Source organism: Channa argus, chromosome 10 (assembly GCF_033026475.1).
Source record: "Channa argus isolate prfri chromosome 10, Channa argus male v1.0, whole genome shotgun sequence".
In the NCBI taxonomy this organism is placed as follows: Eukaryota; Metazoa; Chordata; class Actinopteri; order Anabantiformes; family Channidae; genus Channa; species Channa argus.
The window spans coordinates 24,488,265-24,512,848 of NC_090206.1; the positions used below are offsets into that span (position 1 = coordinate 24,488,265).

Here is a 24,584-nt window from a genome sequence, read left to right on the forward strand (position 1 = left end):
AGCGCGGAGAAGCTAGTGAGCGAGAGCCTTATTGGCTATTCATCAACTGCCGTTTGCTATCTCAATTTAAATGAAAGTCTATTCAGTTTGTTGCTGTGGCTCAAACCCGAGTTGGATATGAAGATGTAAATGTCCCCACACCATCATGTCTCTAGTAATGTAGTTTAAAAACAGATCGTTTCAACGTCCTGCTTGTCTGTCTTGCCTGCCTTCATGCCCCGCTTGTGCCCTCCAGGGCCCACCTCGATAGGCCCATCGCAGCTGGTTCATTTAGAGCTGAAATGATTTGTTGATTTAATTAGTCATGTGACAAAGATAATTAGCAAATATCTGAATGATTGACTCATGTTTTAAGTAATTCACCAAGCAAAAAAAAAAAAAAGGACTATGGGTTAGATACTGTTGTGGGCCCTTAGTTGTGATTGCAATTTTTATTTATTTTTTCTATTTTCTGATTTTAAACAGACGTGGTGACGATAAATATTGTAAACTGTAATTAGATTTTTTTCAGTTGTGCTGATTTGTATGCGTATGTATGACGCGTCCTTAGCTGACCTTTTACTGGCATTTTATATTCATCAGCGGGACACTGTCGCTTGATTGTGTCAACATGAGTGTGAGGCTGTTTGCCATTCCCCGCACACGCACACACACACCTGCACACACACGGCAGCCATGGAGATGGAAGCGGGTGGAAGGAGAAGGAGTCCAATATCACCCGGCAGCTCGGAGGCTTTGTAGAAAAGCATGCGGGGGCCCAGCAGTCGCCAAGCTCACTGGCTGCCCTATTTCTTTAAAGCTCCCCTCCTCCGTTACCTGATTTATCGTGTGGGAAGCCACCGGGGAAATGTCTTATTTTAAAGCAGCGTATCGAGGGCTGTGTCTGTTTCTGAAATCTGATGAGATAAGAGGCGGATGAAATGAATGAGATGCTGGTATCACGGCAGCATGTCAACATCGCACACAGCCTGATGTCGGCCATCTTTCCACATCAGTGCAAAAGTGGCATTTGAAGCATTTAACTGATCGTGAAAGTGGGTGGGACTGAATCAAAGTTATACAGTCATAATGTGGATGATTACTCAATAATTTCAAATTCCCTGAAAAGCTGGTTTCACTTTAAAGCTTGAGCAATTACTAGTTTCAGTGTTTCTGGCCGTACAAAAGTGGGATTTGAACTTGTTTGCTGTAGTTGAAAAATTGGACTTTAACACTTTCTGCTGTTGTTAAAATCCAGACTTTGACACAGCACCACAATAAAACACAGGAGATGAATGAGAGGCGGAAATTCTGTACTGATATTGGCTTGGGCTCCGTCACTGCCCACAGTGTGGATCTCTCTCTCTCTCTCTCTCTCCTTGACATGGTGCCAGTGTTGTAGCTGGGGCTCGCCCCGACTTAGCCAGCAGACGGATCGAGTTGTAAAGACGTCTGGACCATGGATGGGCAAGCACCCAACTGCACAAACACATCATCACTCCTGCGATGCTATAGACTTCGAAACGAAGAGGTGACGCATCCAGATATGGACACACAGACTGGTAATCTGCCAGCCAAAGTATATATATATATACACACACACACACACACACACACACACCAGTGTGTTTTTTTTCCCTCCCTATAATCTACTGGTTCAGCAGGATTACTGTATGTGATTATGACTTCTGCTTCACAAGGTTTGGGATTACACCGTGAATTCACACAGTTTCTAAACACTTCCTGTGCTGGGGATGAAGGAGAAACACAGCAGCATGGTGTGTGGGCGGAGCTTATTCTACATCCACGATACTTATCCATAGTATGCTAGTAGTAATACTCTCCAATAGATACAGAAATGGTGATTGCAGGGGCAGAGCAGAGGTATTATCACAAACAGTCATATCAGTGCAAATGAACTGTGGAACCCGGAGTACTAGTAAGTACCTGGTGATTTTGTTGTTGAAAATATTAGGATTCCTAAGTACTTATTGCCAGGAAGTAATGGGAATGCAAGGAGCAACAGTCAAAGCATGTGTAGTGGTAGCGTGGTGGCTCAGGAGGGACGACAAAGAAAACCGAATGCAAGGAGCAGGTAGCTGTGCTACTGTTGATGCTGGTGGAGGTGCTAAGAGTAGAACTGTAGTGTTGTAGGTTTCAATTAAGTAGTGGAAGTAGTAGATTCGCTGTTTGCAAGTCCCAGAGCTCCAGAACAATGCTGCAAAGTGCCCACAGATACAAAAAAAGAAAGTGTCTGAGAGAGCAAAATATGCCTGGATTACCAAAAACAAACAAAGACAAAAATCCACAAAATGGCCCCAAAAGATGAAAGAAAGAGACGCGCATAGAAAAACGGGCACAACATGGCTGCACGCAAAGTGACGGCCTCATTTTTAGTCATGTTGTGTCTCAATTGCAAAACTGGAGGGTGGCTTTTACCTGTCTGTGCCCAGAGGCCCATTTTCTCAGAATCTTTCCACAGTAGTATGAGTGGGATGTGTTGCTTTCGGGAGTTGGACACAAAAAAACTGTTTACAGTCTCAACAGAGTGACGATTGGTTTGTCGTCAGTGTAGCCTATGCCACAGCAAGTGTGTGTGTGTGTGTGTGTGCTTGGGCTTCCCAAGGGCACATGGCGCAAACGAGAGAAAAAAGGTTAAAGGAAATTTCCATGGCATGGTGTAAGGTCACATGAGGATAAGAGGACACAAGCAAACACACACAGATAACAGTGTGGCCTATAGCCGTGGCAACCAGGTGCCACGGGAAGGCAAGCACAGACTGGTGTGAACACACACACACACACACACACACACTTTCACCTGGGCCGTTATTCCACTTTAAAATCGTTTTGTTGCTTTGTCTAAATGTTCTTCCTTAAAGTTTGTGATCCTGGCCATTAGTTTGTATGTGTGTGTGTGTTATAAATAGATTCCTTGGCACAGATGTGCACTCGTCACTGTCATATCACACACGTGACCTGTGTGTGACGTCCGCCTCAGTAATAATTACTGGGAGATCTCCGTGGTCCGTGTGGACGGCCGTAACACTCAATCATCATAGCTGGAACCACCAGCCCCGGATTCACTTTCAGCCTTACAAAGTAAGAGCTCAATTACAGGACTTGCCGTAACTTAGTAACCGCCGACTAATGTAATAACTCATCAGAACCTAATAAATTGTCTCTCTGTAGGAGTCCGAAATCTAATAACTCTGATATTGTGATATATTCCCCAGATAACGTGATGTAATTTAGCTGATAATTCCTAATGATAAACACATTAGGATGGAGCTGGCTGCAGTGATAGGCTCAGGTGGCTCTGCAGGGCTTAGTGATGGAAAGTTTAGAGGTGTGTGTGTGTGTGTGTGTGTGTGTGTTACGTTAGACTGTGAGTCATGCCTGTGGGTGGTAGGCTAGCAGCAGGCTGTTACCTGCATGTTGCACAGAGAGGGGATTGGATGTCCGTTGGCGATGCCCGTACAGTTACACCGTCCTGCGCACACGCTTCTGTCCTTCCTTAGCTGTTTTCTTGCCCGTGTTCTTGCTGCTTCTTCTTTCACGTTCGAACCTCCAGCGCTTTTCTCTCTCTCGCTCCCCCCCCGCTCGTTGACCGTCCTCCCAAACGCTGCTCAGGCTTGTGTGATCACAGTGCTACTCTGACGCGGCTCTACACACACGTCTTTTGCATGTCGTGTAATTATCCAAAGCCATGTGTGTTGTTTCTTTTCCTAGTAGTATTACTGTAGTATCTAATTGTAACCTCTGGGCTATATCTTGTGTGATCAGTTCGAATGCCCTGCCAAAATAAAGCCACACACTAAGATTTTGTGGGACTGCCTTCAGCTTACAGCAAGCAGAGTTGCTCTTGTACTGATGATGGGAGAGTCACACCCCGAAGTTTCTCAGTGGGGTCAAGGTCTCGACTCTGAAACAACTTTTAGTTCCTTTAGCGATGTGCTGGTCTGTTTTCTTCGCTTGATGCAGGCCGACAATTGAAACGTTCTCAAACACAGTTACATCTTTTCCATGACTATGGGATATGTCTTTTGATGTGGTTGATTAAGACATGAGAAGCCACTTATTGCATCAGTGAGTGCTGAACAACTTGTTGGCAGCTGAGACATATTAATCACTGCAGTAATTATCCAGTGGAGGCCTCTTACCTATTTGCTTTGTCAAAACCGGGTGTTACAACACACAAATGTATGTATGTTCACTGCGAATTGCATCAAAGAAAAACAAGCAAATTACTTTTTTTTTTAAACTTTATTCTGCAGCTAATTTTTCAAAAAGACCTTTGAAAAATTTAAGATTTAATAATCTGCATTACTTGCTGCCATCAGGTTGACTTTAAAGAGGAAGTCATTTTAAATAACCTCCGTGTGTTTTTTCGCTCGACCGGTCTGTTTGTCCACTGACAGTGAATATCGGATCCTTAACAAGCCTTTATAAACCGTCTTGGCTATTGCACCTGTGGTGTGTCTGTGTGTAGCGAGTTGCTCCTCCCTCTCTCTTGTTTACACATCAATGCGTAGGTGTGTTTAACAGAAGGAATGTTTTAGGATGCAACAGGGATTTTTAATTATTTATATTTTTTACATTGAGTTTGTCCTTTTATGTGTGTGTGCGAGAGACGCATCAAAATAAAAATGTAGTTATTAATATTATTTTGGCGGGGGCAGAAATGTGCATTTTGCTCTTTCTCTTCCTTGTGCTGAATGTTACTGGAGCATCTTGACAGCTGTCTGAACAGCTCGTCCTGGTTTTGTCTACTCACTGTAGGAATTCTTCATGCGTTTTCCTTAAGACCGTGGGTTCACTAAAATCTGTGTATGTGGAAGCTGCTAAATTTTAAATTTGCGACCGTGTCATAGCAATAAAACAAAAATAAGTAGCATTCCACCAGAATTCTTTGTTTTTGCATTTAAAGGGCGACTTTCTTCATTTTAAATTAAAAAACTTAAAGGCTACTACACCTACTGCTGTTATAGCTACTACAGCTGTTGATGAGGAGACACACGGGCGGTGAGAGAGAGACCAGCAGTTTCCATGGTCCTTGTGTGGGTTTCTTCTGGATGCTCTTGTTTCCCCTCATAGTCCAAAGATGTGTGTTGGGCTCTGTGGGAATGTGAACGGTTGCGCGTGTGTGTCAGCCCTGGGATGGACGGCCTACTTAACCCACTGTACACCCCAGCCCTCTCGTGTAGCATGCAGCTGTTCCGCGCAGCTGTGGAATAAATGTGTCTCCTTGGCGGCATCTTTTTTTTTTTAAATATTATCTTCGGTTCCCATTTTCTTGCATTCAGAGTAATTTGCTAAACTTGTTTGGTGTCGGTGGGATTTTGTTTTAGTCAGTTTAACCTGCTCAGGAGAGAGGCCAGTTTGACCAGTGAGAGGATTGACTTCTCCAGCTAAACTGTTTCCTGGAACTGCAGTTGCAAATAAGCGTTTTCAGTGGCTGCTGTATAATTCTGCAATAAAAAGGGAATCCATCACACTCCATCACAGATGCATGAGGTGACAGGTGATGAAAAACTTCCCTTTTAAAAGATTTTTGAATGTTGCCTACAACATATTTTTAGCATTTGCACTGAAGAGCGTTCACATGATAATTAGGAGAAGATGAATCCTTAATGTGTCAGTGATTTGGATCCTTGATTTGTTGCTACTGTATTTGTGCCAGTTCCTGTACAACACACCTTTCTGTCAGTGTGTACGTGCCGAGTCTGTTTCTACACGCCTCTCCTTCCTGTCACCGCACACCTTTTCGCCTCTTTCTTTGTATGGTATGCACACACACACACACACACACACACAGACACACCTCTGCTGTGTTTCTCTCTCGTGCTTTATGCTTCTCCCTCCGCTCGGCTCAGCTTTGTGCCTTTCTCAGCAGCGCCTGACCTCGTTTCAACTCCCTCTTTTTTTTTTTTTTTTTAAATTTCTCTCGCTCTTTTTCGCTTTTCCATTCACTCCCTCTATATCTCTCTCCCATTCGCTCTTTGGTTAGGTCTCTCTCTTGCTTCCTCTCCTTTTACTGTATTCATTCCTTTCACTCTTTTCTTTTCTGCTTCGTTTTCCTTCTCTTTGATGTCAGCATTGCTCCCCATCTCTGGCTTTTGCTGCATTTCACTTGAATGCTGTTCTGCTGATAGTTGGGAGCTGACTGGATTGAGCAAGCAGTTCACTGGAGCAACACACACAAACACACACTGACAGAGTACAACTTAGCATTAGTGACTGATGGATATTTTGTCAATCAAATGTGGGATTTAGTTTGACAATGCACACACACACACACACAGTGTCAGAGGCAATAGATGCAGCGTGAAATGGAGAAGGAGAGAGTGAGTCTGGGCATCTTCGTGGTCTGATGGCTTATTGATTTCTGTGCAGGTGATTTCTAGTGGAAGACTATTGGTGGAGGAAGAGTGAAAGTTGACAAAGAGACGGTGTGTTGGGAGAGAGAGAGAGAGAGAGAGAGAGAGAGAGAGAGTCTCATTATTTAGTCAGAGCAAAGCAGGTGTCGAAACAGCCTCCTTCAGTGAGATATGATTTTGAGAAAGGGAGACGGTGGCCTCTGATCTTCCATCTTCCTGCTATCAGCTGCATGTTGTTTTTGTGAAATTGCCTTTCTAGGATCTGGAGCGTGTTCAACTGATGCACTCACTCTGTCAATTTGAGTCAATAAAGCCCTAATATGTCAAATTAATGGAATGATGCAAGTCGTATACATCTTTATTGACCCCTGTTGCATATTTTTCTTTTTCTTTTGAGGGTTGTACGGTAAGATTTCCTCAGACAGCAAATTACAATAGGTTATTGTTTCAGGACTGAGGGAAGCGAGAGAGTCGTTATTCTGGTTAGTCCACGAGTGGAAAGCAAGCTCATTGGTAAACCTTAAAACAGGGACATTTTGTGAAGAGTAGCCGTTTATGTCCATGGTTTCTTTTGCAAGTTAACCCAAGCTAATTACGATAGCTTTTATTTCTATTATTATGACTTCCAACAATCATAGAAACAGTTTTCAGTTCTCCAGCTTTGCGACGATGCTCTTGTCTCGTTTTTTTATTAATCCAGCACGTCCCCCCTTTCCTTTACTGCTCAGCCAGGCTGCAGCAGGTATAGTTCAGCCAAAGGTTCTGCGCAACAAGATGGCTCACCTGCTGGCTGACCCTGTTAGCATCCTGTCCTACCTTCAGGCACTTTTATTATGACAGAAGAAGAGCCAAAAGAGAGCAGCAGCATCCTTTGCAATGGCGATGTGGGTTTGGACCAGTGTTAATGTGATGAGATCTGTTGAATTCTGCCTATTTAAAGAACAATTACGGGTTAAACTGTTTTAAAGTGAAACAAAGGCAGAATGTTTCTGATAAAAATGACCACAGTATAATTGGGATTTTACTTTTCGTCACAGTGGAGCAGCCCAACCGTTCACGGCCATTGTCATAGGCAGCAGTCTAAAGTAAAGTCCTATATAACCTTTGTTGCTTTGTCGTGTAAATTTAGATGAATGAATTAAGGTTTTGTTGCTGTCGTACAAATCTCGTTGGAAGGCCCACATTTTCAGGCCCGATGTCAGGACACGGGGGGAAGCTTTTTAAACTCGCGTTAGAGCCAGGACTGGCCTTTTCTCTTTAGCAGCTTTTATGTGTGCTGAGCGTTGTTACTGCCATACTATCGGCCACTGTAGTGTGCTGCCTACTAGGACGGCTGAATGATTGTCTCTGTGTCTCAGACCCATTAGAATGGCTGCCTTAGTCCACTTCATTAGTTCGGCTGCCAGCAGCTGAACACCTCGGAAACCGGCAGAGAAAGGCTTCTAGAGCTTTTTGTCCTGACGACCACCAGCGCAACAGGAAAACTCACCACCAATACAGATTGTGTGGCGTTCTAGCAAATTCTATTGAGAGTATTGTGCGCAGGGACGATCTGTGAATCCTGTTTGTAGCATTGCTGTTGTCTGGATGCAGGTAGTCGTGGTACGGCAGGGAGTTCTAAAGAGATTTAAATACATGCGGCCATATTGGATTTCTTCATCTCCTATTGAGTGTGAGTGAAATGATGAAAGCAATGCAGTTTATTGAGTGTTTCCTTCTCAGCTCATGTCACTGGACAGACATGTTTCCAGTCTGTCGACCACTGAAATGGATAAAGTCGAATCGTAATGAAATTTTTGAAAAAAGGTTTAAGCAAACATTACCTCATGTGAAGCCAAAAATGTTTTTTCTAACCAACCATGTCTCCACCGGATCTGTTTGGTGATTAGTGACACCAGTTCTCTCTGAAGGAAAACGAGAGGTTGCCATTGGTAACAAGGACAAGCTTCCATTAAGGGCTGTGATGAAATAAATCCGATCTGTCTATAACAAACAAATGATTTACTTTCAATGTATCCCTGTATGAATGACAAGAGCAGTGTGTGTCTCACAGTAGTACTGTACTAATACTTCTTTTCTGTTAGCTGTGTTGTAGTAATCCTGCTCGGGTGATTGACTGGAAGCAAATCTGCCTGTTTCCTTTCATATGGGGGAAACAAAAATGTCAGGACTGCTGGGATGACTAACACTTGCATAAGAACATCCTACACGCAACACACACAAATACACACAGGCCGGTTTACAGCTTGTCAAACACCCACAAACCAGCAAAGTTGGAGAGCGACAGTGGGCGCGTCCATAATTCTTCCCCCTTTTTCCTCGAGCGATTTAGTCATGTATGAGATGGAGACACTGTCCAGTTGCAGCTCTGTCCCTGTTGGACCAATTGGAATATGTTCCCTGCACACAGACATTCAGCACTGGACACACACAATGGTCACCACATTTGTGTGCGTGTTATGTGCACGTGTGTGAACAAAAGGGGAATGAATGAGCATAGTATAGTAATAGAATGAGGTGTTGGCATGAAGGTCATTCTGCCACTATAAACATGGTCTCACACACACACACACACACAAGGTCTCACATCAGCTGCCTGTCCCATCCTGTGTGTTATTTACTGCGACATTTTCAGAGCTAACCAGCTACCTGAGCTTCGTGTGTGGGTGTGTGTGTGTGTGTGTGTGATGGCCAAAGATTTGCTGCAGACACGGTGACAGGGAGGGACCATAGCAGCTGCTGCCTGAATGGAGAGAGAAAAAAAAAAAAGAAACATAAGATAAAACATAAAAACTCTTTTTAATGCTCCTTAATAAAGGTTTTTCGATAATCTGTCTAATGTCAAAACAATAACAACTATTATCACCAATTAATCACTTGGGTTATTTTTAGAGCAAATGTGGGTCTTTTGTCTGGTTTTGTGTTGTATCAAAATGAATCTTCAATTAAATGCAGTTTCACTTACGCAAGATTCACAAGTAAAGTCAACTCAAGGGGAGAGTATGGGAGAGGCCTTACAAAAATATAAAGACAACCCATGACCCACCCACCCCTCTAATGGAAAGACAACTCTGAATCTGGCTCATAGACCTTCTTAGCAAGGGTTTCAGTTTAATCCTCTGCCATACATTTATCTCATTATTCTCAAAATGTTCTTTTTGAACAGCTGTGACTAAGAAGGTGAAAGTCAACTGATATGTGGATGATATGCTCATATTCACGGAAACCTTAATGGTTCAGTTAAAAACAGTTCTACATGCAAAAAAAAAAACCTTTGGTGGTGATGGGATAAAAATACATGCATCCTGTTTTGTAAATGCAGCAGATGTCATTATTTAAGAAATTGGGGGTGTTGTTAGTGTCATATGCCTTTATAGTTTAGACAAAGTAAAAGTGAAATGACCACATGCAGAACAAGGATCAACAGTGTGTACTGTGGGTTTGTGTGGGCAAAAACAGGACAATGTGTGTCCGTGTGTTTGTGTATACACAACATTTAGCATGTGCTATCATCGAGTAGGTGTGTGTCAGGGCCAGCCTGAACATAATGACAAAAGCGTGTGTGTGTGTGTGTGTGATACAGAAATGAAACAGATCTTTTGATGGAACGGCTGGGAAATTCAAAGCCTGCACAGCTTCATGTCTGGTGATGAACACGCAAAAACACACACACGCGCGCACGCACTCACACACGCGTGCACTGTGGTTTTTGTACTTGCCACAGCTGCAGTCACACACACACACACACACACACACACAGTTGTTTCATCAGCTTCTTAGAAGCGGCCTCACTCTCTGCAGAGCTGTATTTAGAGATAAACTCAGAGGTCATAGGTTATAGTACAAAGTCTATGTCTCACACTCTTTGTTTCTCCCTCTCTCTCTTTCCTACCTAATATGGATCGGCTGCTGCATGACTTTCTGTCACATGCATCGCAGTCTAGCAGCGAGCACTCACACGAGCACGCACACACAAACACTGAGTTCACTGTGAGACTTCTAACGTGCTGTGGTTCTTGCCGCTGCATTGTATTAAAGGTGTTTGGGTTTGTGTGTGTGTGTGTGTGTGTGTGTAAGAGATAATCTCTCTCTCCAGCAGTTTGCAGAACCACAAAATCTCAAATCCTCTTGGACTTTGTGTGTTGATTCATTGATATTACTGTTATTGCCTCATTGGTATTACCGGCCTTCTCCCTTTCCCTTTCTCCACATTCGCTCCCTCTTTCTTTCGTGTTGTATTGTCATGTCTCCACCTTTTATTCCTCTCCTCTTTTTTTGTCTTCTCATATATTCTGTCTTGCATTTTAGGTCTGTGTGAGGTTAGTAAAATGTTTGTACGCTGCTGCAGATGTAGAAGTCACTTTGACGTGGAAATTCTGGGAAATAAAAAAAATGAAATAAAAAAGCAAAGTGAGCTATTTTTACAGTGTTTGCTTAAAAACAAATCTAGTCCTGTGCTTTTGCTTACAGGAGCAGGCAGCAATTGATGTCACAACACTAGAAGTGACTATTTACAGTGGCTTCAGGAAGTGGTCAGATGTTTTTACACACTTGAATTAAAGGTTTTTCAGGGTCATTGGTGCAGGTTAAAAAAATATTATATATTATGCAGAAATACGAAGAACAGTAGTATTTGAAACAGTTGTCATACTTGTGATGAAGTGCTAACTATACTAATGCTATAGTCACATCTTAGAAATTAGTATTCTATGTTATATTTGATGTATTTATTAATTAGTTTGCATGTGTTTAAACAGCACTGGCAGCACTGCCGATGTTCAGTGTCTTGAGTATAGTGGTCACATGGTGCGTGGTTGAGCAGGAAAAGAGAGGCCTGGACGGTCTCATGCCAGTGCCAGATTAAGTTGCATATTGTAAATTTAGGCTTATAGCTTAGGAATAAAGAAGGAGAAAAAAGATAGACAGACAGAAATAGATGGAGGATTAAGAGGGATGATGAAGAAAAAGAAGACACAGAAAAGGAGGGAAACTGACGAAGGGAGAAGGGCAACAAAAAAACCCAGAGAGAGAGAGAGAGAGAGGTTCTTCATCCCTAATGAAACGAGCCAAAATGGCAGTGAATCGGAGGAGGACATTAAATAAATTTGCCGTCTTTTCAAACCTGTCAAACAGAACTTTTCTACTGTGTGTATGTTTAATAAACGAGAAGAAGGGGGGCTGTGTGTGTGTGTGTGTGTGTGTGTGTGTGTGTGTGAGCTGCCTGCGTGATGAAGTGTCACCCCGCATCCCTCATTCTACTCAAGGACGGTGGCGTTGATTGCACTGGCCACCCTCTGCCTGTGTGTGTGTGTGTGTGTGAATGAGTGTGTGTGAGTGAGTTATTGTCTTATAAGGTGTTTGCGTGTGTGTACATGTATAAATGATTGTGTGCCTATGTTTTTGTGTGTGTGCATTGGTGTCCTTGTTCATTCGTTTATGAGTGTGTTTACGTGTGAAGCAGTGGCGGCTTGCTGGTGATGACTGGGGACTAAGTTGGGGTCTAAGTGGGGGACTATACCATGCAGGGCTTCACAGATACACGAGCCGATTGCTCATTTGCCACAGGTTTATGTGTGAGTCCTGTGTGTTTTTGCTAATGCGTGTTTGAAGACACACACCTGTCATCGTAGTGGAGGTGGGGGATCTGATACTTGATCATAGCAGCAAGTGATACGCTGCTTCCTTCCAGGCTGCATGGCTCCCTGTGCGTGTTGGCAGGTTTTTGGGGCTGTATGTGGAGAGAAACATGCTCATAGGATACAGAGTCCTGTTATTGTAGCTGAAGGGATGCAGCATTTAGAGCAGGGGTTCTTAATACTGGTCATATCCCTGCCTCACCTGCTGCTCATTACCTGGATCAGGTGTGTTCAGTAGATAAGAAGATGGAAGATGCCAAATCACTTTGTCTTCCCCCCTCATCTAAAATGGTATTTTCCAGCCTCTGATCCACTGAAGGGGTCCTGAAGGAGTCTGGAATTGAGAACAGCCTGCATGTGAAATCAGTGAAATTGTGTTGGCCTCGTTCAGTCAATCTAGCTCTACTACTTTTGGAAATCTACCTTCCACAGTATTATTTACTTGTTCGAAGTTATGTCTAGAAGTAGATACTTTCACAGTGTATTTTTTTCCCCTAAGCTCCACGTGTACAGAATAAAGGCTGTATCACATTGTCCTCGTGTTGTCAAGATTCTATTAGCTTTGACTCTGTGAACCTGCTGGTTTCTCCGCTGGAGCTCTTACAACAAACTTTTTGACCTTTGGCGTGTTAGTTTTTACCTTTTTAGAGCGCGCGCCTCTCCTTTGCCTGCGATTTGTGTCTTGACTGTTGTTTGCATGCTGCGTGTCTGTATTGACTTGCAAAAGTTATTCTTAATCTCACTGGGTCTAACCTTTTTGAAAGTATGATAAACAAGGAACACAGCGCTGACTTTGCCCTGACAAAAATCTTTAGCTTGAGCTGCCAGGGTTTGTCTAAAATAACCGTTGGAGCTGTCGCAATCATCCCAATCATCTGCATGTGAGGTGAGGAGGTGCATTGTAGGTTATAGGCTGTGTGTCATTGAATCTGACTGACGTGCCCTTTAGCAAGGGGCCTGCAGACCAGCTGCTTCATACCTGCAGCAGAGCGTGATCGTGCGTCCTTATAGAGCTTTTACAGCGGGTTTGTTTTTGTCCAGCAACCATACAAACCCTGCCTTTTTGTTTTTTTTTTGACACTCTTTAAACGAGGTCAAAGGTCAAGGTTGTTTAAATTGCATATATTCTGGTCATGAGTACCTGTGTCAGTGCATGGTCTTGACCTCAGCTGTGTGGCGTTCACCCTGCTCAGCAGTAAAAGGGTCCATAAGTAGATGTGCTGAGGCCTTGTCATGCATTTGTTTTTTGCCTTCCCTTGCATTTCTGTATGCATGTGACAACTTTTACAGGCTCTCCTGGGTGTGTTTACTTGACCGTCCTTGCAGTGATGGATAGGACAGGCTGCAGAGCCAGGGCTGCATTTGTTGGCACCTCTCGGCACTCAGATACACACATGCAGAGCATAATCATAGTGTGCACGCGCGCGCGTGTGTCCGTCCGTCCATGTACACGCACACGCGTGTATTTGTGTCAGTGTGTGCTTGACTAAAATATCCTATTCTGTTGGCGTGGGAGTACTCGGCGTGCCTAGAAGACGTGCCTAAAAAGTTCCATGGGGCCCCGCTCTTCCCACGTGCACGTCTTGGTATCCATATGTGTGTGTGAGGTGAGCTTCAGGACAAGCTGCTCTTGTGATGGAACCTGATGAAAGGTGCTTAAAGAAGAGTAATAGCAGATGAACTGTCCCTTTATTGTTGACTGGCTCCAAATTGTTTCACTCATTTGTGTTTAACTTGACCCCAACATCTCACCTCAGTGCAGAGCCTGTTAAGGTCCATATTGAGCAGCAGGACGGTGTGGGTTGTTGCAGGGGAAGGGGCCGGGATCTCTGATTATCTAGTGCATAAGCCTGGCAGGCTCTAAGGCCACCAAGCAGGCTTCTTCTTGTTTCCTTGCTGTAGATCATTTGGAGATTTTGTGTGAGTCAAAGGTTTGTTTAAGGCTGTGAGAAAATGTTTTTGAAGCTGTCAGGATGCTTACGTCCTCCCACGCATTAATGTAGTTGTTGATCTCATTTCACTGCTGCACTCTGCATAAGAGCAACGGCTAAATGATTAAAATTTGCTTGGCCGAAATTGGATTTTTAATGAGAGCAGAGCAACAGCCCATTTCGTTTTGTCCAGTCGTTACGTTCGCTCCTTATGCGAGCTGATGTTTAAATTCCTTAAGGTGATTTTTAGCATGGGACCTCAATTAGCAGATGATTTTTACTTGTTTTGGAATAAAGTGTTCAACAAATGTAAACAATTCTCGAGTAATCTTGACAGCAAACTTTGTACCTCAAATAATTGTGCATATCATTTTTGTTTTGTATTTGTTCTGACCACATACATACAAACATTCTACAGAAGTGACATGTTGTGCATTGAAGATGCAATGAGGCACATCACAAAGAGCTGCCACTGGGTCACTACAAGCAGTTTAGAGACACCATTTACATAACATGCATGTCTTTGGACTGTGGGAAGACATGCAAACTCCACACAGAACAGCTGCAACTGGCAGGTGGATTTAAACCAGGGACCTGTGAGGCAGCAGTGCTAACCACTCCACCACCTGTCCTCTTTGCTATATCCTCCCAGTGTAATACAACCCAATAAGAAAAAAAAAAGTATTTGTATAATATATGTATACTAAATACCTATTATTGTAAGCAAGTCAATTTGTAATGGCTACATGAAGCTTCAACATTTGTTCCAAGGTTGGATTTCAGAACCTTTACAGGTTGAAGCATGATGTGGATTAGCAGCCGCTTGTCCATGAATGTCAGGTCTAAAAATAAAAGAGACAGTGTGAGATGGTGCTGCAAAGGTTCAAGCAGAATTCAGTAATTCCCTGACTTGTCTTGTGACGTTTTCTTCCTTCAGTGTGATACTTTTACACTTACAGGTACTGCAGGCAGCACTACTGAAAGCAGAGGGGGGACAGGATTCATGGAGCCGACTCGTATTATATTTATAGCTGCGCTGTTTCCATGCTATGCTATCACATGTTGTACTGCATAGCAGCATATGCTGCATCCACCACCACCACACTTTGTCCTTCAGGCAGGAGCTGTGCGACCTCCACGACTGCTGCATATCAGTAGATAAAGATAACAGAGAGGGGAATATGGCGAGGAGGAGGTGGGCTGACTTGGAGACAGGAGGAGGGCACGGGAAGAGGAGGAGGTGAAAAGAGCTGTAAGAGCAAAAGAGGAGGGGTGAGAGGTAAAAGGTAAAAAGCAGCAGAAAAGCTGGGAGGGGGGAATGTGAAGCAGGGGGAAAGGAGAGGGAGCCGGAGGTCAAAGGCAAAATGATTTTAGAAGACTAAGAAGGAAAGAGAATTTGGAAGAGGATGGGTCACAGGTTTTGTGGGGTAGATGGAAGGAAGAGGGATGGTGAAGGATGACGAATGGGAAATGACAGAGGAAGAACAAAGCATAGTTTTGTGTGGGGGTAGAGGAAACGGGATGAGTGAGGGGACGCAAAAGCAAGAAGGAGATAAAAGAGCAAAAGAAGGAAGGGAGGAGAGGAAAAGCAGACGCCTCGTGCATCTCTTCATGCGTATAGTTCCTGTTCTCTGAGAGGCAGCAGCGGCTGTGCAAGTTTGCATCTGAATGCAAACCGAGCTCACTTTGTCGAGCAGTTGGCCTCACAAACCTCCTCTTTCTGCGTCTCTTTCACATGTTGAGTCTCCATGTGGGTCCCTGAGGAGAGTGTGTGTGTGCGTGTGTGTGTTTTGCAGGCCATTTGAGGACAACACTGTCTTCCTCTTCTTGCTCTTCTTCGTCACTTTGGCTGGTGAGATAGAGATGGTTCACAGATCTGAATGAGAGAGGAGATAATTAATAGTGTCTATGCATGCATGTGTGTTTGTGTGTGTAGGTCTGTGTGTGTGCGCGTGTGTGTGTTTGGCAGCCAATTCTGCAATGCTGACTGTCTCCAAGGAGATGCAGGAGGCGAGAGAAGCAGCCAGCATGGTGTAGTAAACCCAAGAAATGTCACTGTGTGTTTCACAATGCAACTGTGTGTGAGTGTGTGTTCGTGTGTGTGTGTTGGCAGGGAAGCTTTAAAGTCAACAAACAATTTACCTGCTTGTTTGTTGCCTAGCAACTCTATTGTATGCATCATCCGTGAAGGCTTGGGAGAGGCACGATCACAGGTAGCTCAGGTGTGTGTGGGCCAACGAGGATTATTAACATGCTGCTGTGTGAGCGAGCGCGTGTGAGCGAGAGATTGTGTTACAGCAGCGTGTTTAATGTGTGTTCTTGCCTCCTTTTGCTCGTTCCTCCTCCATCCTCCTCTCATCTGCTCCATGTTTAGACAGATCTCTGTGAACGTCCTCAGCTTTTGCGCCTCATTAGCGTGAATGGGAATGAATTAGAGGTTTGTGTGTTTAAGCTAAAGTCTGTTCAAACAGCGAGCTTTCAATACAACCGCGCTGTGTCTTTCATTCTGCTCAGCCTCACTGATTAAAATACATCACTTAACTTCAGTCTGAGATTTAGTTTGATATGGTGGTTGTAAGTTCTCACATTAGCAGTGAGTGGGAGCCCTCTGATTGGCTGCTCGGCTAAGAGAATCCGTGCGCGAGAGGAGACTGCAGTATTGACAACCCAAGTACAAAAACCGTGAGGGATGAGCCAGAGTTGTGTGAAAATATGCAACTAACACTGCTTCGTCTCCAGTTTGGACGTCCCCCGTCTCAGGGCTTTCTGTTCATCTCACGCAAGCTCAGAACACGCAGCGCTACATGCTTGTCAGTTCTGGCATTTTCGACATGTTCTACCGACGTTTGTCTGGACCGATGGAGCCGACGTGACCCTTACTAATGCTTTGACGTGGGCTAAGAGTGTGACGGCCCCTAAATCGCCTTCACATGCAGCACCCTGCTGGCGGGCCGAGCAGAGCGGAGGCCAAACGCCCCCGCTAACCTTAGCCACGGATGTAATATTGGAGCACGCGGGTATTTTACAGGGTGCGATGACCCAAAACGAATGGAAAAGGCTTGTTAGTGGGGCATCTGGGAACATTTTGGGAGGGACCCCCAAGTATATTTGGCCACACATTTTTTTAATCTGTCCAACAGAACAATGTCACAGTCAGTTAACATTAGTTCCGTTATTTAGATTGAATGACAGGAGCAATGACACACGGTCTGGTGTGTGTGTGTGTGCGTGTGTCTGTAGCCAAAGATTGTCTCTATGACATAAGAGGTCTCACTCTGTTACACCTCTAAACGAACAGTGGACAAAGTGTCTCCTCGGTTTAAAAAGATCTGAGCACAGACTCTGACCTCTTGTAAAACCACCAGCTCCCAGTTAAAATCATATCTAGTCAATAAATAAAGATAAAGTTATAAATCAGGGCCTTCAGTGTTTGAAGCAAGTAGCACTTGGAAAATAAGATTGATAAGATTATTATCAAACAGCAGTCAATCTATATTTAATATTCTTCTGCTGTTTACAGGCCTCCAGTGCAGCAGGTTAATTGCTATAATTTATGGTAAACTTAGATTAAATAAAAGCAAAAAATCTAGTTTCTTTCAGTATTTCTAAGGCGGCTGGTGCCCTGAACATCCATAGAAGAGAATATTTTGTCAAAATTAAAGCAGCGTGTACGTTGATTGTATTCATGGCGATACTCCACACTACTAATCCATGTTCCTCCAATTTGCACTCACACGTTCACATTCAGCACAGTCTGGCACATTAAGTGGCAGTCGGATTGAAGCTACCGCTGTTGCTCGGCTGTGTTTTTGTGATGCCCCCTTATGATTTCTCCCAAGCGGCAAATTTGTCCTTCCCTCAGCAATGTACTGATAAAGTTTCCAGAGCCATTTAAGACGGCGTCCTGAGTGACTGTCGTCCAGCTGGGGATACGCTAACATCGCCAAGGTAACAGTGTTCAAACTCCAGCTATCATTGCTTATTAAAGTAGAAAAGTGAGCCGCAAATCTGCAAGTGATCACAGATGCTTCTTTACAAACAAAACTGCCATTTTAGGTGCTTTCGCCCCACATTCACTTTTAGTTGTAGAAAAACAGTGGAAAACTGCAAACAACAGATTTGCTCTGTTGCTTAGAATTCAATGGGATTTGACGAATTTCTAACCTGATAATAGAGGAAAATCACTTATCAAACAGAGACTTTTTGTGCTTTAGCTGTTCAAAGGGTTGTGTTGGTGTCTGGCCAGCAGTGGGAATTACAGGTTATCTGTCAGAATAATGCTGCTGGAGTGTGTGAAGAGGCACAGCTCACTGTCTTTGAGTGCTATTTTTGGAGCTTTGTTAATTTTCTGTGTGTGTGTGTGTTTTTCATAACAATGCCAGAAAACTACTACACAGCCTGTTATACATCACTTTGTGTCTTTGACAGCTTTCATTTTCACAGTGCAATTACGTTACTTCCTATTTATTTTCCTCTTGTGAGCATTATAAAGACAGGATGCAGTTGTTAGGGCCTTTTCCGATGACCATCATCTTGTTCTCGGACTGTTGTCCTCATGGCAGAATCATCTCCGTAGAAAACTTTTGGTGCTCGCCATCTGAAAAATAACCAGTGCTCAGAATGTGAACTCTTATGTAGTTGGGTTTGTACTATCTAAGGTTTTGGAGGGTTTCGTAAGGACCAAGTCTTCCTTTCCCAACCCGCCGCAGAGCCTGTCGTCCTTCAGCTGAAGTTTCGACATCAGAATCACTGAACTTGGTTTGGTGCGGCTTTTGCTCATTAGCCCTGATTTTGTGGTGTTCATACAGTACAGCTCCACTTCACCCAGTCACCCATGGGTGTCCACAGGGTCCTGGTTTTTGTAACCTTGGATTTGCCAACACTTACTTACAGTGGCTCAACCTTTAGTCCTCAGTATAACCTTCTTTACACACACACCCTAAAAAAATCCCTGTCCACCCCCCACCCCTTCCCTGCCTCCTCTTAGAGCTGCAAATCCCCCACCACATCCAAATAAGGCATCTCTGTAATCCCTCTATAATAATTTGCAGATGCATTCATTGATCTATAGGCAATAGAATATTTGTCTTTGGTGTCATCAATATATTTTTTTCTTTGCTTTTGCTTCATTGCCAATTCCTATTGATGGGAGGGGGAAGAGGAAGTTGTTTTGTATAATTTGAGTGCAGACATAGTGACATAAAAAGCAGAAGTTGTTTTATATTCGTAGAATTGGCTGCAAAATGCATGGAAACATTATTAACTAGTTGATTTATTTAGGTATTAATAACGTTATTAGCCCTATTGAATGTTGCTTGGCCCTGTCTTAAAGAACGGAGGTAAATCTTTAGTGATTCAGCCGTAGGAACAACCAGACATGTTAAGCTCCACACAGCTTCACTAGGCTGTGCAGCTAACTTTGCATAACCTTTAGAAGCCCCACAGCCTAAATCAGGCTAAAGATTAGCCCTGTAAAGTATATGCTGGGTTGTGCCCTCCAGCTGAAGCCAGGCAACTCAGTAAGCCTTAGTTAGACTCGTAGACACAACAAGGCTACAGATTACCCCTGCATACGGTGGCTCCGAGCTAAACGTTATTACAGTCCAGAGGAAAATCGACCGTATGAGAGTGTTTCCTCAGTTTGCTGCTGCTGAAAGCAACGTCGCTGAGGGATGCTGCTCGAAAGAAGTTGCTGGTGTGCGGCTGCCTTGTGAGCAGATGACCCAGCCGTCTGTCTCCACGTTAGAAAGATCCTGATGAGATGAGTCAGTTAAGAGTTAAGACACGTGCACGCGCACACACACACACATATACTCTGCCATGTTCGTGTATGAACTCTGATGGTCTGCAGATGTCCCCTTCCCCTGGCTTTTATGTATGTGCACTTTTGTATACGGTTGTTGTGTGGGTGTGTGTGTGTCCTCTGTTCTGCTTCCTCAGACAACGGGGAACATTGCTGACTCACTTCATCCACCACAACACACACACACAGTAAGAGTAATAAGAACAGCTGCAACGCAAAAGCTGTCAGTGAGTGCAATTCCTTTTTGTGATAGAAAATCAAAGTACTTCTGATTGAAAAACCGTCTTTTGAATGGCGCATCTAAAAACAATCCGAGTCCTGTTAGCGAAACATCATCGCGGATCTCTGATGTGTGTGCATGCCGAGGAGTCTCGCCTTCAAAACACACACTTAATAGCACGATGGGCTTTATGTCTTCAGAATGCCTGAGTGCATCTGAGAGACAATCCACCGCTCTCATGATGCATTTGGAAAGTGTGTGGAATGTACAAGCTAAAGCCCTGACGGATGAAAAAGATTGAGCGGGGATTCTAATGTTCAACACACACAGTCGGAGAAGAGATGGATGTTTGATTCCAACTCCAGGGTGCATTGATCGAGCGCCCACTGTGTGCCCAATTGTGGATTTTGTGGCTCAGACTTGGGTTATTCCCTAACGATTTGGCTTGTTTGCCACCAGTCATTTTGTATTTGTCGGATTTTTAAAGTCGGTGTCGTCAAAAGGTACTAAACTAACACTGTTCCCCAGTAAGCAGGGCGACTGGGTTCGTGCTCGTAGACACGTCGACATAGTTGACACTCGGAAGTTATTTTCTTTGTGTAAGGGGAAATGAGACCATGGTTGAGACAGTGTGTCTCGTCTGACTTGCCTCAGCTGTAGTGGTTGTGTTTTAATCACAAAGAAAAAAACGCTGGAATAAAACACGGCACATGTCGAGTCTAAAATTCTCCTATGTGGGAAGTGATTTTTATTTGCAGTTTCTCTCAACACACTGAATTGTCTGATGCATAAATATACAAAATCGTAGGACTTATATGCAGTAACTGTTTATTGCCAGGTGAGCTAATCCAATCATTGTCTGACATCCGATAAATACGGAAACGAGAGTTAGAATTGATAACAGTCTTCTTATTCAACTCCTTTATTTAAATTGCAGTTTGCATGACATCATGTGGAGGCTTTTTTTAGTTGGGACATATCATAGTGCTCGTCGCATTAGTCGGCCCCCTCCCCTGAAAGTCCTTCACGTTACATTATGCGAACTAAATACTATTATTAGAATTCATGTTGTAATCTGTAGTTGTCCAACTACAATAAGAGATATTTCACTAAATGGAAGTTTTAAGACCATTTATACTTAAGTAGCACAGTAGAATCATTGAAAGCAAGTTGACAATTGGTGAAGCCGCCCTTTAATGAACTCTTTATTTTGCATGTGGTGTTGTGCTTAAGGCGTCATTGCACACTAAAATACAGCCCACGTTAGGATTAACATCACTTAGAGCAGGATTAAATATTATATTTTCATCTAAAGTGACCCAGACTCTGACGGTACAGAGAGCTCCCCTGTGCAGCCAGCCTCCCTCGTAGTAAATCTGAATGATGTAAATATAGCCGAGTCAGGGGTGAGGCGTGGAGTTGCTGCTGACTGCCTGTAATGTTTTATAGGGCTGTCTATTATGTTAGCTAGTCCAGACTCCGTGCACGCTGTCCCATTTAAAAAAATAAAATAAAATAAAAATAAGTTATTGCTGCTGTGCATTTACTGCAAAACTGATTATATTGCCACTAGGACTTTAAAAGCACCATTACTGTGTTTGTATGTTTGTGCAGAAAAGCAATAAGTTGTCATCTTTTAAAAGCTTGTGCGTTAACATCAGCTGAAGTATCGCGGAGACGAATGGAAGCCGAGGACACACACAGGCAGTGCGGAGAAATGCCGCCTCCGTGCACAGTGAGCTTGAGAGGTGCATGTAGAGCACTGGGACGTCTAAGCCTTTTATTGCCTATTTATTAACATTTTTATGCAGTGCCAGGGACACATGGAGATAAATCACCTTAATTAGAAATGTTATTAAATGACTGATGTGTTGTCCAGCAATTATACATGTGCAAATTTGACCTCGTTAACAGCTGAAGCAGTCCACTTTGTAGATGTGTATTAAGGGTTAGAATGCGTTTCAGGCCTTTAAATTTAAAAACACATGTCCCTGGAAACACCGTGCAGTAAAGCCAGTGTTGAACTTAGTAATATTCCCACTGTATAAAAGAAAATGAATCTTTTTGCCAGTGCATCTGAAGATCCTTGGCTACCTGTTTAGCAGTACCTGGTTACCTTTTTTTTTTTTTTATAAGCTACAAATCAAAAGCTTTTACTCAGCAAAGAAAGATCCCTTAGGTGTTTCGCTGGGCGTTTCACATCGCTGAATTAGCCAGCTGATTCTTTCCAAAATATCTTGTTTGGCTGCCATTTTCCCTCGTGATCCCTGTATGAAGCTTGAGACACACAGCGAATATAAATCGGTGTCAGGGGGACACATCAGGACGTGAGAACGTTCCCTTTGATCTTTCTTTAGCTGGCTGTTAATGTAGCAGTGATTTACAGCCAAAGGTCAGCTTTGATTTATTCTGGGTTGGTCGGCATTAGCAGCATAGTGAGGGGTGTGTGTTTTTTTTTTGTTTTTTTTTTTACTTGTGCACGCCGGTGGTTCAGATGAGGTGCAAGGCTGACCAGGTTAGCTCTAGCGGTTGACACTTTAAGAATGATGCTCATTTTTCTTGCACACATTGTGGAATATCGTCATGATTGTATGGGAAACAGATTCTGGTTGTATAATGTCTTTAAACATGCACACTCAGCTGGGTGACTGCAGCTGTAATCGCTGCTGCGTGTCGACATGGCTGAGCGTGTGTGACAGCTGTGCTCGTTTTTGCTGTAATACCATCTCATCTGGGCCAAATGGCATGTTTGTGTCCTCTGGTGATGTGTGTGTGTGTGTGTATGTGTTAGTGCTTGTCATTTTCAAGGCACCGCGCACTAATTTCTTTATTTTATTTCATTCTTTAGTGATTTTCTGGGGTTTTTGTCCAAAGTCTGTTTGTGGGCCTCTTTATTTGAATTTTGGGTTCAGCTGGAAGGGATTTGTTGTTTTTGCTCCAGGGCATTTCAGCTGTTGGGATCGAACCTGTGACCTTTTCTGTTACTGGTTGGGCAGCCAGCTGCATCAAAAAGAATGGGAGTCAATGGGAGACATGCGCTAAAACCCAGAGGCCTGTTCACATGTGTGTGTTTGTGAGAAAAGACCGACATCACGGCCATGTATTTGTGAGACGGAAATAGTTTGTTTGAGTGTGTGCAATGTGGAACAGCTGTTTCTCACTGCATCCCGTCAACCCCAAACGAGCGCACACACACACACACACACATTTGGACCCCACAATCGAGTGAAAAGGTCATAGCTCCACCCCCCGGGCCATGCTAGAGTTTCAAAACAAACCTACCCCCCCCTCCCCCCCCGTGCCCAGAGTTCCAGCCTTTCCCACTGCATCAGCAGCAGGGGTGTTAGGGGACATTTACACCCCAAAACTTCACCCACACACTAACACACACGAACCTTCAGGCGCATTCTTTGAGGGAGCTATAGAATAATTGTGGATTAAACAATTGTTGACCTTTCGATTCTTTTTCATGACCTTTGGTCCACAATAGCTTCAGAGCAAGAACCTCTCACTTCCTCCTTCTTTTTTCCTCATTCCTAGTCTCCTTCTCACCTTTTCAACTGTGCACGAGACTGTGTGTTTGTGTGTGTGTGTGTGTGCAGCCAAGGAAGAAGACGGGTGATTTCAGGGTGGAAGAGTTAGTCACAGTCCTGCTGATGTTTAGAAGTCAGTCTGTCGGTCTGTCTGTCTGTCTCTCTGTCTCTTACTCATTGCATTAGAGCTTTTCCCTCAGGGGGGATGAAGAGGGACTCGGAGATGGAGACTGTGGCTACTTCCATATTTAGACTCACAGGAATGGAGTGATGTAGAGAGCAGAGCACCTGTGAGAGGCAGATTAACAGAAGAGCGTGGACACAAGTTGACCAATCTTGAGAAACCACACGTCCGTTTCCATCTGCGGCTGATTTAGAGCTCAGGGGAACAAAAACGACGTGCAATAAACGCGCAGGTGTGAAGGGGCCTTTACAATGCTAAATAATTACAATGAGTGATGGATTACCACTTATTACCTTTCTCTCCTCTCTACCTCTGTCTCACTGTCTTTTTTTTTTTATCCTTTCTCCGTTTCTCTCCCCTTCACTGCTATTGATGTTTTGAAATGAATGCTTGTCAGAGAGCCGGACCCTATATTTAGAACATGCTGTCTCTCTTTCATTAGCTGCAAGCTGACCTTTCCACTGTTCATCCCGCTCCTACTTTGGGAAATTTCCAATAAATAAAATAACGACATTGGCTATAGGACCTTCTGGTAAACGGTGAATCTTCGGTGTTGACCTCAAGCTTAAATAGTCTATGTATGTCATTTATAGCCCATTGGTTTACACGTAAGATTAAGTGTAAAGCCGTTATAATCCCATTGCTGTGGACTTTTAAGGAAAAATGTCTGTTAAAACAGCCATCTGGGACGTGGTGCCTCCACTTAGCTGTTTGCTCTTTTATTGCTTGTGTTGTCAGGATGAGGAAATGTCCAGTAGCCCCCATTTGAGAGCAGAGTCAAAAGCTGAGCGTTTGCCATTTTGCTCACGAAAGAAAACACACGTTGACACAGGGAGTGACCAGGGCTTTTTCAGTTGACTTGGTAATAACTCACACCCCCTACATGTCAAAAAGCCTTCTGGAAGTCGCATATTTAAG

At 43.7% G+C, this 24,584-nt stretch overlaps 1 protein-coding gene across 4 annotated transcripts in view; it reads left to right on the forward strand.

Annotated features, from left to right (window-relative positions):
• The window catches only part of ppargc1b (peroxisome proliferator-activated receptor gamma, coactivator 1 beta), a 115,889-nt gene that overhangs the window by 45,610 nt on the left and 45,695 nt on the right, over window positions 1-24,584 (forward strand). The window lies entirely within an intron of this gene.